The 12,144-nt window shown below is 30.7% G+C and overlaps 1 protein-coding gene across 1 annotated transcript in view; it reads left to right on the forward strand.

Moving 5' to 3' along the window:
- Positions 1–309: 309 nt before the first annotated feature.
- LOC129968933 (beta-1,3-galactosyltransferase 5-like) overlaps positions 310–12,144 on the forward strand; it is a 128,411-nt gene continuing 116,576 nt past the window's right edge. The window contains exon 1 of the mRNA XM_056083291.1: positions 310–553. The gene's annotated coding sequence lies outside the window, so the exon portion shown is untranslated. The remainder of the gene's footprint in view (positions 554–12,144) is intronic.

Raw genomic sequence — 12,144 nt, forward strand, 5'->3', positions numbered from 1 at the left:
TGTGGTCTTTGCTCTACTTACCTTAATTACAGAGCGAAGAAAACACAGTAATTATTGAGCAAAAGAATAGAAAGGAAACTAAAAAAATAAAGAGAGGGAAAATTCCCTTCTCATTCCTTTCGAATGACGTACTATATCCGAACTGACGCGTCGCACTTGTCAAACCCGACGCCAAGCAATCGCCAAAACAACGATCTGTCAAAATCTTTTCTTGGCGCGAAATCTCGACAAAAAATTTCGGTAACCCCAAAACTCAGCAGGGTTACGAAGTATGAAAGGCGGCAAGGCAAGTTTTACGATGCCGGCTTGCCTCATTCGAGTTGACGTTATGAGTGTGTGGTATGTAATATGGTGCTCCTGTTTACCTTTACAAAATAGTTGCATAATATGAACCTGCAGAATTGAATGTGTTTTTGCCGCTGAGAACGAGTTTTAGAGTTTCTTTGAAGGTTTTTAGGAAGTTTTGATGAAGAAGAATAAAGAGACAAGAGGAAAAAGAATTTGAAAAAGTTCTTGACGCGTTGGACATGACATTCTATGAACACAGCACGAGGTAAACCTGAAATTCCTTATTCCTTTTATATATATTTCATTATTGTTCTTGCAGTTTCGCAATCTAATTAGCATTTTTTGTGTGTGATTGTGCATATTCGATTTAATCTTACGAATTAAGATCTTTGAGTTAATATTGTTGCCTGCAACGTGTTCCATACAATTGGATGGGGTATGACTTTTCTGTCTTTATATAACATGTGTAATCAAACCGCTTATATATTTAATGGTGATGTCGATTTGAATGAAAAAGTATTTCTTTTTTTTAAATTGAAAGAATATTTTTTTTCAAAGTTGTTTCTTTTACTTAGAAGTTTGCCCCTAATATTTGTTGATTGTCGAAATTTTTTTAATACTACTATTTACTGTCCGAGTCAAAAAATGTTTGAAAAATTTTGTATAATTGATAAGCATTCTGTTAATTTTTTTTCCTTTAAAACTGTAATGTGTGTATTAAGAACTACATTATTAAGAACCGTCTGTACTCAGTTTATGATAAAATATATATATATCGAATTTTGAAACTTCAGAAATGACGCAGAATTTCCTTATTATGTATTTTTTTAAAAATATTTATTTACTGTGACATAAAAATTGAAAATTCCGACTATGCCTTCGCTGACGAAGAGCCAGGCGAGTTGCAAAGATGTACTTTGTGACAAATCCCCTTTGTTCTTACTCGAGGACTGGTTTTTAAAGGATGATTTCTCGCTTTGTAGCAAGGTTTTAGATTATTCTCGAATTGTGCGGGTTTTTTGAAAGTTGGCAAGTCGGATTTGCAGCTTTAAACCTTAGATCACGAGGCATAAATCGTTAAATGCATTAAACCGTTACAAATGAGACGCAGAAAATAAATTATCGGCAAACCTGTTTCTCGTTGAATATCTATAGTCAAAGTAAGGATTAACGTTGATCTTGTGCTAGCTTTTTAAAAACTAAGTGTTTAAGCTTATGTAAATGTTTCTCCTATTGTTTCTTTTGATCAGATTTGAAAGTATTTCTTCGTTTAAAGAAAGCCTGTAATTTTTTTCACATTACTATGAATATAGTTCTGTAATTTTTCATATTCTCTGAATGTTTATTTAATACATTTACCTATTTATATACTAAGATTCCGTATCTGACGTAATTAATTTGCAAATTCTTTATTTAAAAAACATTTAAAATTTATTTATTTGTAAATAATATTAAATGAGTGTCGGCTCACAGCTAGTGGATATTATAAACTAATTAGCGCAATGAAAACATTTTCTGCAACTTGTGATGATTGTAATAGAATCTTCGGCTGTTTTATGCATTTCTGAATTTTATAATTAGTTTTATTAATTATATTTTAAGAATTAATTAACTTGCTAGTGGTTTAAATAAGTGGGAAAATTGTCTACTAAACTGCTGGAAGGATTATACTTCATTGACATCTTAAACTTTATTCGAATCTTTTGGTGCAAATATTAGAATCGTCTTTTCCGGAATCGGTTGTTTTTTCTCTTAACAGTGGCGTAGCTAGTGTAAATGATGTCAGGACTTAATATATATTTATTTTCATTTCATTAATCGTCATTGGATAAATAATGTTCAGAAATCACCCCCACAGAAGCCCCGATTGTACAAAATAAATAAATAAATAGTGTCAACCGAGCAGATGGCAGGATTGACTCAAATAAAGGAAGGAGATGGCCGAAAGAAAATTTTAATTGGTTCAGTCTATTACGTAAATAAAAATTTTAAAAAATCATGAATGTCTTTCCTTCGCTGAAAAATATGGGTAAAATAATTTTTGTTTATAAAAGATGTACAATTTATAATTATGTAGTGCAATAATACATTGTGTATGATGTTATATTTTTCATCACTTGAATTCATTAAAATACATTTTAAAGACACATAATTTTACTAACTGTAACTACGGAGATTATAAAATTTCCTATATTTATATAGTAGAGAGAGGAGAAATACAGTAAAATATTTTCCTGGTGAGGTGTAAATTATAAAGAGAATTTTAAAAAAATTAACTAAAATGTAACACTTATGGTATGAGGGCGAATTTGCAACAGTTCAGCTTGAGTGCTAGGATTACCGAAGTCCGACTTTATTAAAAGGTATTAAGATCTTAGAGTTTTTGTACTTGTTGTTACAAAGCTGTTTGCAACATATTTTATATTTCAATAAGATATATTAAATATATATATATAAAATCGTTTTTGCATACATTTTGTAACATTTTTTTTTTGTTGCTAAATTTGCTTTTTTAAAAAGGCATTCTAAATCGTTGATTTTGTTAGTTTTAGGAATCTGTTTATACTATATGAAAGTTACTGCATTTCTGTAATGTGTATTACGTTTGATTAAGGAGATACGATAGGAAGGGGGGCATTTATCAAAAAATGCACATTTAAGAAGGTGGAAATTATTGACATAATAATTTGTGGTGCTATGGAATTTTAAACTATTTTCAGCTTCAACTGGAATTGCATTAGCTGAATGAAAAATACTATTATTGATAAAATCAGATTCTTGATAATATTTTAAGGTAAATATTAGCATAGTTCCTATACTAATATTTAAACAATCTTTATCAGAAAGCTAGAAGAGAGATTCTTTGATAAAATTCTTAAAAGTATTTTGGCATGATTGTTCGCATCAGTTTAACAATGTTTGTCATTCACATTTTAGAAATTCCTTTTAAAGAATTTACTTTCCTATAAAATAGTTGTACTCATACACTGAATTCATTTATTATATATTTTCAAATTTCATGTTTCTGTAAGCATTATAAATAATACCTTTAATTAACTACGAATTTTTTAGGACATTATTTTAGTTGATAGTTTAATCGTTATTCATATAATCGTCTGCTTTTAATAATATGAATATTTTTTTTCAGTTCATTTAAGAAATAGATTTTTTGAATTACTTAGTTTGTATTACTTAGTAGTTAATTTACTTAGTTTGTAAAATATTTGACAGTGTATGCATCATAACAGAAGGGATAGTCAATTAAAAAAAGTCGGAAGTTTCTATAAGGACCGAATTAAACCTTCCAGGGGTGCCTTTAGACACGGCCCCTCGAAGGTTTAATCTCTAATCCAAGCTATCTCCTTACTTTATTTCGTCTTCAAACTTTCAAAATAATTTTTTTATCCGTTTTAATTTAATTTTTGTATAAGTAGCTCTGAGATGCAAATTTGGCAAAATGAAATAGCAAAATGCTTAATTTCAAATCATTTTATTTTTATTTTCATTCGCGTATGAAAATTGCATAGTTGAGATTTTAAAGTAATTTCTAAACAAAATATTAAAAGCAAAAAGTCTAAACCTTTTTTAACACAAATGATATTTAATAATAGGTTCCAGCATGTTTTAAAATTACAAACCCACGACAGATTTTTTTAGTATTATAAAATAATGTTAAATTTATAAATGGTAATTAAGTATATTACTAGAATGAACTAAAACTGGTTTAAATAATACTTGTTTCAATAAATGATTCTATTGCGTGTTCTTTATAATTAAGTAAAAGTACAATATTAAATAAGTTTCAAGCATTCTCTTTGCCTGCCTGCAAGTGCTTGCTTTGCCTGTTTAATTATCAAACTCTGCTCAATATATTCAATTTTTATGAGCGATGGAAATCTTGCACTTTTAATGACTATCTTAAGTTCTTCAGATTATTTAATGATTCTGTCCTAATTGTTCTCTACTGTTTCGAAAATGGTGCATATTAAAAAAAGTTTTAACGGTTTATTTGTGCAGAAATGTGGGGGCCATTTATCAAACAGGCAAAGTAAGGGATCCTACCGAAGCATAGATATTTTTGTGGAATTTCCAAGGGCCATGTTGAGTATATGGCCCTTCATTTGATTCATAAGGGCCATATATTCAATAAATCTTTTCAGAACTTTATGCTCAGGATTTTTGTCTTGGATTCAAATTCACTTGCAGGTCAGTGTGGTCTTTTTTCTCCCCCCCCCCCACTTAATTTTCGAACTTAACAACCACTTCGACAAACTCTGTGTATTAAGAATGCTTTAAATATATTTACAATTTTTAAAATCCATTTTATTTGAAATTTCTTCTTTATGCGCGAATATTTAAACATTTAATGAGCTGTATACAGAAAACAACTATTTTAGAAATTGGTACGCCGTGGCATGTTATATTTCATATTGCCATAATATTTGCTATTAAAAACTTTGATATTTATTAAATTAAAATCAATAAATATGATTCGTTTTAGGAATTCAGGGGAGGCGGGTTTGAAGCCGAATCTTGCATTATGAGGAGGGTCCTGCAGAAAAGATTGATAAGTTTTAACAAACAGGCTTGAGACGGATACTCGCATTTCTTTCCAGAACAGATAACTTCGTTTGCCATCAGTAGTGTGACCCATGATTGCGAATTCTTCGTGGGGCGTTGCGACATGACCTTCAGCGAAACCCCGAAGATAAAGTTGGCTTATCTTGATTTATTGAAGAATATGCGAGAAGTGAGCGTTTTGCGTGTCACAACCATTTTCTTGTTTATAAGTCCGTTATTTTGTAGTTATCGTCAGCATGTTTTTTTTTCTTTCATTATTTAAAGCGAGAGAAAAAAAATCAAATTTCAACAAGAAGTTGAAATAATATCCTTTTTGTGCGTTCTGTAAACAGCCTTTCTTCAATTATGAGGAAATATAATGAGTGATTTAGCTAGATAACGGTTGGTTTTGTGTGTGTCTTTGAGAATTGGATCATGTCAACAAAATGTATGAAAAAAATGTTCTGAATTAAAAAAAAATCAATTTTTCTCGATTACCTGCTTGAATTTAAAATAAGCGTGCAGCTCGTCATGAACTTTACTGAGCAAACTGCTAATGATGAGTTGAACTCTTCAGAAATTGAGTTGATGCTTTTTATAAAAAATTTAATATATGAAAGCTTTATATATAAAAACCCATGAGTTCCTATATCAGTACCTCCTTTTATAATTTTAAAAAATTAAATTGTCCTATGAGCAGTGCTAAGTGAAAATAAATTATATTTCAAGTGACTGAGAGTCTGAAATTACGGTTTTTAAAATAAGTTTGAAAAGAAATTTTAATTCATAAATTAATTGAATTGTGAAAAATAAATGTTAAGATTAATTTCGTAATCATAGTTTATTTTAATATTTATGCAAATGAAGCTTTCCTTAATGAAAATTTAAAAAAACTAATGGAGTGCACCGTGAATCTCGAGCAAATTAGAGCTTATTATTATTTTTTGTCTTCCTGAGGGAAAATTCTTGACCTGAAAATTAAATTGATGAAGTTAATGAGCCTTATAAAATTAAACATAAATTAATGATAGTGAAAGAGAGCAAAATAAAAGCTAGAGAAATCTGTGAAATTGTATTCATTATTATTTAAAATATTGATGTAGATTTAATTATATATATAAAAAAAAAACCCTTCAGAAAATAACTTCATTTTGTCATATTTGCTTATTTGATGCAGGTTTTGATGGATTTTGAAATGTTAAAATGTACAACAGAAACATCCCCCCCCCCATATACAAAAACTCATACGCAAAGAAAAAGTACTGCAATCGTCAAAAAATTCGGACTCAGATTTTGACGAATCTCCACATTTCAGGCGTTATTGAGTAGAAAAAATAGATTTTTGATATTATATCTGTCTCTAAACTCGATAACGCCGGGAAAGAAAAAAAAACAACCCATTTTGTGGTATAAGGGCGAAGTTTTGTATATGGTTTTTATATTAATTTTTAACAAACACATTCCCTAGAAATGTGTGTTTAAGAATCCGCTGATTACAAAATGTAAAAGTATAATTGTAGCAGCTCCTTTTTTCCTTGAGTAGAGAGCGCCCCCTTGTGGCATTTTGCAGAAGACAACCAGATGAATGGCAGACCTGCACCCCGAGGTCGACTTTTTTCCCCATGCGCAACCCTTGCTCTAATGCCGACTGCATTCGGCTGGAAGCTGTGGAATCCCTCCGCCGTACTATTCATTAACCTAATTTTCTATGTGTGTCTGTAGTAATAAGTGTTTGTGAATTTTGTAGTGTAGCTGTGTTTGTGAAGATTAAATATAGTGTATTTAAAAGCGGGCAGTTCCTTAGAAAACCACAACACACCACTATATAATGGATAAAACCTGGTGCACATTTTTAGCGTCTGTTGTAGGAATCCGTATCCAATTTTGAATCAAGGGATTGATTGTTTGTCGGTCTATTCCTCTATTGCTGGTAAATGCGATAACTCAAACGCATCGATGAAAATAATTGAAATTTAACATGATCTTGTGATTAAAATTGTTCTATTAACCAAAGTCTACAAATTTTGATTTCAATCGGTCGACAAAAAGGCGTCCAAAATGCTTCTCCGTTTCTTCCCTATGTAATGAAGCACAAAACATCGCTTGCGGAACTCTCAAAATAAAAATCTGAGCACTCATGTCAATCACAATTTTGCTCAAAGTCTACAATTTTTGTTCTAAAAAAAGGGGATGACACTTGTAATGGAGAATATACGAGAAAGTTTCGAGGGGACTACACCCAAGCTTTAAATTCGATTGAACATCCGAAGATGAAAAGTTGGCATAATAGTATCAACAACTCCGGTTTCCTGAAAACGGACAAAGCAATCTGATTTCAAATTATGGCGCAGGATTTCCATAATCTTCTGAACTGAAATAGATTCTTGGCAAGTCATTGCCTTGTAGCCACTGTGTGACTTAACCACATTCCTTTCTTATCTAAGTCCAGTGGCTGTTTACACTCAAGCAGTTGATGATCTTATCATTTATAAATAATGCGTGAAGAGTCCCTTAATTTCTTAGATAATCTGATTATACTATCAAATGCATAGAGGATTTCGAATGAAAATTTCAATGTTTTTATGTATGGATGTTGGTAGAGAAACTGTACTTTCTGCGTGCTGCCTCTTGTTAGATCGCTAAGAACTGTGTTTCCACAATTTGGAATAGAAAAGTAAATAGATTTTTTGTCTTTTATATGAGTAATGGGGGATGATCTATTGGTAACTTTAATGATAAGATAGTTGAAACTTGATCTTGTAAAAGCAGTTAATAAGTTTTCTTTTTATTGTATATTCTTAAGTATTCTTCTTGTATTCTATTTCTTTTTAACCAAACTTCTTATTGAATATTCACTAAATTAAATTATTACTGTACATTGCCGGCGTACTGGCATAGGGGTAGCGCATCTTCCCCTTGATCTGGGCTTCCCGGGTTCGAATCCCGGTTCGGGCATGGCTGTTCTTCATCTGTGTTCTATCTGTGAGGTGTGTGAATGTGCCCCCCTGTAAAAAGGGGTTGTGCAAGCGAATGTGTGTTTCATCTTCATATGAGCTAGAAGTCAGACTTTTGCCCTCGGGTGCTCAGGGCTCTTTACCTTCAGAAGCTACTGCACCCCCTTTCCGTGGTAACGCGGACACATCATCATCATTACTCTACATTGTTACGAATTATTTCATTTAGTTGCACATCTCTTTATTCCTTTGTGCGAAGTGGTGAAGGGGATATAAAACTGTTGGTGGAGTTGGCCAATTTTAGGTTCAATGGAGTACACATAATGAGACCTTCTTTTAATATTTGGTTATAAATGAACCAATGAAGCAAAATTCTTCGTTTTAACAAATTGATATGTTTTAACTTAATGATATGTTAAAGATTTATTTTAGTATTTTTTTTATTTAAATTTTCAGCTTTGCGAAAATGTCTCTATTTATCATTTTATTTCGGACTAAAGGAATGAACCTCCTTTCTATTTATTTTTTAAAATAGTTTTAGGTTTAAGAAAAAGCTTATAATTTTAATTAATTTTCTTTGTATATATTGAAAACATTTTTGGTAACTTCAGTGGTTTAATCTACCCATGTGCAAGTTCATTTTTGTCTCCCACGCACTTCGTTTTAATTATTTAACGCTTTCTAGGACATGGGAAGTATATTTATCACCAAATTCATCAGTCGTTGTATGAAGTTTTGTAGTTTTTCTCAAGTTCTGAGAAATTTTTCAGTAAGACAGAAACCTAGATGCTTCACTTCCTTATCTCGCATAAAATGTAGCATTTTGATTTTTACTTAGTTATTTTATTGATGAATGAATTAATAAATAAATTAATAAACTAAATGAATCACTTTTCTTAAGCCAATCTCAATTAAAAAATATTTTAATATACCATGCCTTGAAAAAAATTGACCTTTTATATTCGCCAAATTTCCAAATTTGGCGCTACCTTTATAGTATTGATTTTAAATAAAATAAAATCTTTGAGTGTAGGTGTTTAAACATTTGATAAGATAGAAAATTTTGCGAATGCAGTTTTCTATTTTGTCCCTCTTATTTTAACTATCGTGTTTCTGGTATTGTTGCATCTGAATTTTTCAGAATCAAATTGAGGTATTGGCGTTATTTGAAAGATACTATAGTCTGCGTATTTTCTGTAGGTGGTTCAAGGTCACATTTTCTATCTCGTTACTGGTTGTCTGGTACCAGTAACGCGGTAGAAAATGTGACCTTGAACCGCCTACAGAAAATACAGACTATAATATATTGTTAATACCCAAGTTCATGTTGGCGATATGGACAGCGAACGCCAAGCTCATCACACGAAGCTAGCAACTACAGAGGTAGATAGAATAGAAATCTCTGTTCCCCATTCTAGTGTATAATAAAAAATAAGTAGAATGTTACAATAAGAATGGCAGGAAGATTGGGATAAATATGATACGGAATCCAGTAAGAGGGTAAGGAGTTTGGTTCCTTGTTTAGAAAAATCTATAATAAATTTTAATTCTTTTCTATTTGTATTTCCTTATTATGTCAGTGTGCTTCTGTGGGTCGGTCAGTGAGTTGATCATTTTTTCAGATATTAAAAAATTTCACCTCTAAGTTCTAGCCAGTAACCACTTATCTATTTGGTTTGGCTAAAATTTGAAAAACTACAGGATGCGTCTGCTAACATTGGGAAAACTTTCAAATTTTGTTAGGACATGTGCAACCGTCTGTGGCAAGACTAGATTAAAAAGGAATATATTTTTAAATTATTTTAAAATAAGTTTTAATGGGTTACATGTAGTTCTTTGTTGATTGGATTTGGTTTTGTTTGGATTCTATTCTAGCTGTTTGCTGGAATTTTTTATTTTACACTTTCGCTTGTAATGATTTTAACTCTTCTTGTAATTTTACTTATAAATTGGTAAAATGTTTTTAATTTTGTAAATAATTTCCACTTAATTTTTGGTGTAGTTTATGTATGATAATTGTTTCCCCATCGGCTCTCTATTTGTCTTGCATCCAACCGGTAGGCTGGATCCGTGTGTGTGTGTGTGTGATGAAAGGTAACGACCAGTATTAATAACGTATATTAAGAAACAATATATAAATTAATATAAGGAAAAAACATTTCTGAACTAACATTGTATATGTTTTTTAAAGTTAAATGAATGTGAGTGGCTCGTCTTACCTACTCACTGCCGAACTGTCGACTGCCAATTTAGGCATGAAACAATCATGTGAATATCATTACGTAATCAGTGATGCAACATGCTAAAGAATGAGAATTATTATATTAAAAGCTCCTACATATATAAAATCTGTATCTTTAATACAGTATTATGCATAATTCTGAGAAATTTAGTATTAAAAGATTTGGACATTTAGTACTGAAACTTTATTTTCCTGCGCATAAAATAAGCGCAGACTGATTTCTAAATTGATAATCTAAATACTAGTGTCATGGATAAATTTACGAGGTTGGCTTCGGCCATCCTTATAATGGCCTGTGATAAATAAGATGTACCCACAATAAAAGATGTTCTTTATCATTAACGACAATTACACCATGATATATATTATCATATTTTAAATTGCTCTTATCTTCTTTTTGTATTCTCTTTTTTAAATACGTATTTGTTGTTTTCTTTTCCTAGTTTCCTATTTAGGTCCGTGATCGTTTCGTGGTTCTTTATGCCTGCAGAACGACAATAAAATAGCGTGTAATCGAGTGATTCTTCAGATGTGCGAATTGTTTATAGACGACCGAATAATTTATGCTTCGCTTCCGACGTCGCATTCTAGTTTCCTGTTTCGAATAAATCACCCTCGTTCTGAAATCTTGTGATCGGAAATAGAGCGATGCTTTCGTGCTTTTTCATGCAGGATTATAAAATCAAGAGGAAAGGGGTGGTGATGAAGAAATCTATTTGGTTTGCGATTTCTATTTTTAATCATTCATCTCTTTGAATATCAACAATTGGGTTTAACTTCATTATGTAAATCTTATTCTGGGTTATGAATCTTCACTTTTTTGCGTAAAGGGATGGCATTACTATTAACAGGCATAGGAAAATAACAGCAAAAATATTTGTGACAATTTTAAACAATAAATCGATAAATATTTTTAAAGTGCCCTCTTTTTTTTTTTAAAAAAAATATTACTCTTTCCCATAATATAATTAGATAAAATTTAAAATATATTAAAAGAAATGATGGAAAAGACTTCTAGCCTTTTACCAACAGTTTGAAGATTCTTTGAACTTTTGTTGGCCATTGTTTTCTTATGCAAAAATTTGGATAGAATATAACAGTGAGTCACAATAATCCCTTTTATACGGCTTAGTTCTGTGGCAATGAAGTGACTGGTTGTAATTTAAAAAAATAAATAAATATAATTGAATATAGATATAGATGGAAAATCAGGGACATGCATAACAATGAATAGAACGATATAAAGTTTCTAAATTGGTATGTGTTATATGCATATCAAAATTGGAAATTTTTAAAAATATTTTGCTGAGGATGCGATTAAGAAAATAATTGATTTGAAAGCTTAGCAATGATTAATATCGGCGTACTAACTGATCGTTAAAGGTAGCAGTAAATATGCCTCCTGTTTCTTTTTATTGGTGTATTTTGTATTGATAATGTCATTCTGGCCTAATACTGAAAGAAAATATGCAATTCTTTTTTATGTTTATATTTTGAATATTTAAATTAAGTCTTTGTTCTTTACTTTTCAAAATTAAAAATTTATCCACGATCGAGTTAAAACATTCAAAAATTAGAAATTTAATAAACTATTTAAGCTGTCTTGAGATTTCAGATCAATTTTTTTTCTTTAATTACTCAAAGAAATATTGATTTTTAATACCATTATGCTTTATAGTGTTGAATTCAAGTTAATGTCGAATATTTAAAATTCGTTATTTAATCTGAACCCATTATTTTTACAGCATCCGCAGCGAATGATGTCTTCATTATAGGATATTACAATTGACGGTTTCTTGTAATAACAATTATTAAATGATTTGTTGCGTATTATTACTTGTTATGCGTTATTTCATATAATTTATCAACTTTGCTTCTATCGCTGCTAAATTCCGCGCACCGAAGAGTCGTCACATTATGACCACTTATTTAATGAGCGATAGTCATTTTTAACAGCTAATTGATTGGAGGGAAAAAAATCACCAAATAGGATTTAATAATTGCTACCAGATTGCAATAATGATGGTAATTAATTCGCTTATGGAATATAAATGTAGGTTGATTGAAAAGTGATGCTTGAAGAATTTATTTTATTTTTAA

The sequence above is a fragment of the Argiope bruennichi genome, chromosome 5 (genome assembly GCF_947563725.1).
Source record: "Argiope bruennichi chromosome 5, qqArgBrue1.1, whole genome shotgun sequence".
Lineage (NCBI taxonomy): Eukaryota > Metazoa > Arthropoda > Arachnida > Araneae > Araneidae > Argiope > Argiope bruennichi.